This window comes from Cornus florida, unplaced genomic scaffold (genome assembly GCF_030987335.1).
Source record: "Cornus florida cultivar Cherokee Brave unplaced genomic scaffold, ASM3098733v1 CherokeeBrave_3.0.0_Hap2_Chr08, whole genome shotgun sequence".
Lineage (NCBI taxonomy): Eukaryota > Viridiplantae > Streptophyta > Magnoliopsida > Cornales > Cornaceae > Cornus > Cornus florida.
Window position 1 is genome coordinate 71271753 of NW_026775578.1, and position 6645 is coordinate 71278397.

The 6645-nt window shown below is 39.1% G+C and overlaps 1 pseudogene; it reads right to left on the bottom strand.

Annotated features, from left to right (window-relative positions):
• Nucleotides 1-897: 897 nt before the first annotated feature.
• LOC132272131 (small nucleolar RNA R71) lies at nucleotides 898-995 on the bottom strand (annotated as a pseudogene).
• Between the last annotated feature and the right edge of the window lie 5650 nt (nucleotides 996-6645).

A 6645-nucleotide genomic window follows, 5' to 3' on the forward strand; every position in this document is an offset into this window, starting at 1 on the left:
GCATTGATATTATTGTGGAGTTTGGGAACATCATATGTGGAGGTTGAAAATTGAAGTGTTGGTTTGTTGACTTATTCTAGTGCATGCATGGTCGTAGATCACTTAATCGTCCTCTTATTCCTGTAAATCAAAATCTCGAAGTTTTCCTTTAGAATTTAAGAGGTAGGACTAGGGACAGTCATCCTAATCTTTTTAATTCTGATCTTCCATCACCTTTAATGGAAGACCCAATAGATCCAATTGAAGTTCCCATTGTAGATCTTGGTCATGTGGATTATAATGGTGTGCACCACCCACCACAAGTTCATATTGTGGATCTTTAAGGTGTGCATCCACCCTTGGGAATGCCACGACCAATCAATCCTGCTGTGCAACAACCTAATCTAGGGATGTCAAGGCCAAATGTTGTTCCCCCAATTGGTGAGCAATAGCAACAATATGTTCAAATGGCATACCCTCAACAAGGTCAAATGGTATATCATCAGCAAGGTCAAATGCAATATCCTCCTCTCAATCCTCTCAATCCTCCAATGGTCCTTAGGGATCGTTACACTCCAAATCAATATAATGCATCCACTTGCATCCAGCTGCCAAATTTTCGTGCTCATCATTATGAGATTAAGGCTTCCACCATTAACATGTGCACCCTTTTTCTATGGGTTGAGCAATGAAGAGCCTTATAAACATTTAGATGAGTTCTTGGAAGTTTGTTCCACCGTGAAAATCACGGATGTTCCGGAAGAATTCCTAAAAATGAAGCTTTTCCCTTTCACTCTTCGGGATAAAGCTAAATATTGGTTTAACAACTTGTGGCCAAATACAATCACCTCTTGGGCACAATTGCAACAAGAGTTCCTAAAGAAGTATTACCCCATAAGTCGAACCGATGCCATGAGAACTTTCATTCGTGAATTTAAATAATAAGAAGGAGAACCCCTTCATGAAGCATGGGAATGTTTGAATGACTTGCTACGGAAGTGTCCACATCATGACATTCCTAAGTGGCAATTAGTTCAATGTTTCTTTTCAAGTTTATCTGATGCCAATAAGGGCATTTTTGATGCTTCTTTTGGCGGAAGCTATATAGAAAGAAATGAAGATGAAATTTGGCTTCTTTTTGGAAAAATGAGTGAAAACTCAATGCATAGATCTTCATCTTATAGGGGTGGTCACCTAGCAAATGTGGGAGGAAAGAAAGCTTTAAATCAAATACAATCTTCCATAGAAATCACCGCAGAGGTCAAAAATCTTACTCAAAGGTTTAATAAATTCCTTTTGATCAAGGTCCGGCAATTCAATCTTATTCCCATCCTTCCAATGAAATGTGCATGACTTGTTCTAGTTACACTCACCATACTTCAAATTTCCCTCTTGGACAAATCATACCAAGTGAGTCTCAAGAACAAGCAAATGCCGCTTTCATTTATCAAGGGAACAACCCTTATTCCAATATTTACAATCCGAGGTGGAAAAATCTTCCAAACTTTGCATAGAGAAATCAAGGAGACGGTGCAAACCCTCCTCAAACTCAAGGTTACCAAGCAAAATATGTTCCCCCACATCTTCAAAATCAAAATTAGAATTCTCAAGGTTACTGTCCTTCATTCTATCCTCAGAATGTGAATCAATACTCTCATCCTCAATCATCAAATTCTCAATACTCTCATCCTCAAGCATCAAATTCTCAATCGTACTCTAATTTAAATCAAGCGCCTTCTAAGAGTTCCGTTTTTTAGGACAAGGTCTTGCAAGCCTTAGGTGATTTTTGAAAAGATAATCAATTGTTTCATTCTCATTCTCAATCAATTGCAAAGCTTGAAGCTCAAATCAGGCAATTAGCTAATTCTTTAAATGTGAGAGAGAAAGGTAAGTTGCCTAGTCAAACTGAGACCAATCCTAAGGGGCAATTTATGGCGCAAGCAAGTCCTTCATTGGAATTTTCTAGAAATGAGCAAGTTCAAGCAATTACTACCTTGAGGAGTGGTAGGAAAATGGATAATAAGGTAGAGGTACCTAAGGAGGATAGTGAACTGAAGCAACCAAGTGGTAGCAACCATCCCATTCCAAATCCTATTCCTATTTCTTTGGATGCTAGTGGTTCCAAAAAGGACATTCCATCATCTTCATCATCATCTCCCCAATTAGAAAAGCCTTATGAGCCAAAAGCTCCATTTCCTCAAGCTTTGAGAGAGACTTCATCATTTGGGAGACAAGAAGGAAAAATTCATAATATGATGGATGTGTTTAAACAAGTGAAAATCAATCTTCCTCTTTTAAATGCAATTAGGCAAATTCCACCATATGTAAAGTTCTTGAAGGACTTGTGCACACAAAAGAGGAAGAGCAAGGGAAGGGACCTTAAGAAAGTGCTTTTAACGGAACAAGTGAGTTCCATTATTCTGTCTAACACTCCTCCTAAGTTCAAGGATCCGGGTGCTCCGACCATTTCTTGTGTTATTGGAAACCAAGAGATTTATAGAGCTCTCCTTAATTTAGGTGCAAGTATCAATCTCATTCCATACTTTGTTTACTTGCAATTAGGATTAGGGGACTTGAAGACAACATCGGTAGTGATCCAACTAGCCGATAGATCAATTAAGAAACCAAGGGGAATTCTTTAGGATATTCTAAGTAAGGTTGATAAATTTTATTTTCCAGTTAATTTTGTGGTACTTGATACTGAACCAGTCCCTAATCTTACCAATCATATTCCAGTCATCCTAGGAAGACTGTTCCTTACCACCGCCAATGCCACCTAATTGCAGATCCGGCATTATGGACATCTCTTTTAGCAACATGATGGTTAAGCTTAATGTATTTAATGCAAGTCAACATCCCACAGATGAAGACGAGTGTTTCCTAGTGGATGTCTTAGATGAAACCATAGAGGAGACTCTTCCCTCTATTCTCTCTAAGGACCCTCTTGAGGCGTGCCTTTGTGAAATGTTTGAAAGTTATGGTTTTGACACAGAAGGATCCATAAGTGAGGTGAATGCTTTGATGGACTCTGTGGCCACTTTAGACTTCCCACCTTGGAAAAGCAAGAAAGAACCTCTTCCTTACTCTCTAGTACTCCACCAGTTCCTTCTCTCATCTCTCCTCCTACTCTTGAGCTTAAGCCTCTTCCATCTAATCTCAAATATGCCTTCTTAGGCCCAAAAGAAACTCTTTCGGTCATCATTACTTCAAATCTTGAAAATGACCAAGAGAATGATCTTTTGGAAGTGCTTAAAGCTAACAAAGAAGCCATTAGATGGAGTATGGCTAACCTAAAAGGCATTGACCCTTCTATTTGTATGCATCGCATACACATGGAAGAGGATGAAATGCCATTTAGGGATGCTCAAAGGAAACTGAACCCAAATATGAAGGAAGTTGTCATGAAGGAGGTTGTGAAACTTCTAGATGCAGGAATCATTTATCCTATCTCTGATTCCAAGTGGGTTAGTCCAACTCAAGTGGTTCCTAAAAAGTCAAGAATCACAGTTGTTGAAAATGCTAAGGGTGATCTCATTTCAAAACGCTTCGCCACTTTGTGGCGTGTTTGCATAGATTACCGAAAGTTGAATTCTGCTACTAAGAAGAACCATTTTCCATTGCCTTTCATTGATCAATTCTTGGAAAGATTGGCTAGGCAACAATATTATTGCTTCCTATATGGTTACTCGGGGTACAATTAAGTGGCCCTAGATCCATTGGATCAAGAAAATACCACATTCACATGTCCTTTCAGTACGTTTGCTTATGGACGGATGCCTTTTGGATTGTGCAATGCTCCTGCCACTTTCCAAAGGTGTATGAGGTCAATTTTTTTGGACATGGTGGAGAAGTATTTAGAAGTCTTCATGGATGACTTATCGGTTTTTGGGTCCTCATTTGATTCATGTCTCTAAAATCTCAAAAAAGTGCTTTAAAGATGTCGTGAGACTAATCTTGTGTTAAGTTGGGAAAAGAGCCATTTCATGGTTCAAGAAGGAATCGTGCTTGGACATGTCATCTCTAAAAGAGGAATATGATCAGTTGAGAATTTGATCTATAATAAATCAACCTTCGCAATAGCACGAATCATTGTAAAATAGGGCTATTGGTCGGGTAAGTCAAACCACTAGGACTGCGCTAATCTATGGCAACCTAAGTGTCTAGAGTCTTTTTAGAATGATAGGGGTGTTCATAGAGGATTTGTTGGTTATCACTAAAGCTATGAAATTAAGGTGCATAAATTAAAAGCTTGCAAGAATTTAAAGGAGATGAAATACAAGTAAAGAGGACTAGGGAAGTGAATCCGCCTCTATCCCTATACACATGTTAGATTAGAGCTAAATTGGGGGAAAAACAATATATGATGGTTAAGAAATATACAACAACACATAGTTGCCATATAATCAACAAGATGTACATTAAATCTCAAGCAAGCATGATCCATCAAAGGTGAACATGTTTAGACTACCTAACTAATGTGTAGCTTAACTACATTTACTTGAATGAAAGATTATCAAGCCCTAGATAAACTGATGAAGCACATAAAGGTAAGAAATAAGCATAAACCATCAAGGGCATCACCTAATCAATGATCTATCAAAGTTCTCCAACTTCATGCCATTAAAACTATTCCATGATCTCACTACCATTGTCACCATGAGAGTGCAAGCAATATGATTAAAAGAATAAACCATCTAAGATAGATAATTGACTCAACATTAATCATTTAAATACATGAAGATCCATTACAAGAGGCAAAATGCTCTAGACCATGAAAAGACCAAAGATTATACATTGCAATCCCCAAAATAGAACTATACTAGGACATGCTTACAAGGGAGGGGCTTCATCACCTCCCTAGATGGAGTTTTAGTTATCCATGGAAACTCTGAAGGAAGGAAGAAGCTTGGAAGATCCCTCTATTTTCGAGCTCCTTTGTTGTAGCTTCAAGAACTCAATCTTTTCCTTCTCCTTCTCTCTCTACCAATCTTGCTAAGATCAGATCCCCCCCTCTATTATGAGATATCCTCCTATATACACTCAAAAACTACTCCCCATGCTAAAAATCTCGACCTCCCCCCTCTGGTTCATTCTCCACCACATAAAATGAAGATAAGGGAACAAAAGTGCTGAAAAAGAGGGGCAGGTGAACTGCCTGCAGAGGGTCGGCGGGCGCCCGCGGAAGCTGCGGCTTGCGAAGATGTCTCTGGAGTGTTTGGCGGGCGCCCGCGGTAGCCCAGTGGGTGTCCGCGAAAGGGCGCGAGGGCTCCCACAGCTGCTCTGCAAGGTGCCACGAAAGAGGCCAGAGAGTTTGGGGTTAGTGGGCGCATCGCGGGAGCTCCACGGGCGCCCGCGGAGGCTGCCGCTGCACTTCAACTCTAAATTTTCTGCAGTCTTCTTCGGGCTGGAGTGAAAACACACATCCCTTATGAAACACTAAGCCATGTTGCCACAAAAACGGTAATAGAAGAGGCTTAATCAAAAAGGTGATTTCCCGACACGGCGTTTGCAATTCAACACAAATGATGTCAAAACCGTTTCTTTGATCACTCTCAAGCACAACACCTGAAATCCGAAAGAAATACACAATTGAATTAAAACTTTACATTATCCTCTAATAATGGATTTAATTAATGCAAGAAGGGGCGCTAGAATATGCAATATTAGGCGTTTATCACACCCCCAAACTTACATTTTGCTAGTCCCTTAGTAAAACAAAAAAAAAAAATAGAATCTAGCAAAAATGACAACATGCAACAATCATTAAGCAAGAAATTTATCTATAAAGCTCAAATGTAACATGGAATGACAAAAAAAAAAAATTGGAGGAAGTTCTATTAAACAGACTACCTTGCATATATGAAGCCTTAATAATCAAAATGGCAAAAATGAGTTCAATCATAAATGTATCAATCATTAAGCTCTATATAAAAACTTCAATTATCATCTCTTGAATAACATGGACTCCAACTTCAATGATGGTGGGCCGAATTCCCAATATGCGGCTTTAACCTTCTTTTTCCAATCCCAAGAACACATTTTCACATCCTTAAATCTCCTTCAAAATGAGGTCCCCATGGCATAGTTTATTCATAATGCAACTTTTGTTGCTTATTGAGAACTCTATTGTTCAACACAAAAGAAAGCATACAATTGGTTGTGCAATGCCAAAATCCCTTAAGCTTTCTAACCAACCCATGTAACAAGCGTTAGGCCAACAACTCCCAAACTAGATGGCTTTAGGGTGCTAAGTGTAGAAACACTCCTAGGGCTTAATAACTCGAGCTTGAAAGGCTACGAACTTCGACGAACCAAATTTATTTATTTTTGAATAGCCGTGCAATGTCTAGGTTCTTTAAGCTTTCTAACCAACCCATGTAACAAGCGTTAGGCCAACAACTCCCAAACCAGATGGCTTTAGGGTGCTAAGTGTAGAAACACTCCTAGGGCTTAATAACTCTAGCTGGAAAGGTTACGAACTTTGACTGGTCATTGATTACTTTTTCTTTTTCTTTTTCTCTCTTTTTTTTTTTTTTTCTTTTTATGCCAAGGATATCCATTCATTAGGGTCATTAATTCAGATCACTGAATCCCGATCAAAGTCAATTTGGGTTGCATGCCTCACGATTAGGTTTCCGGTGTGCAAATGTGCAATGTGAAGCATAA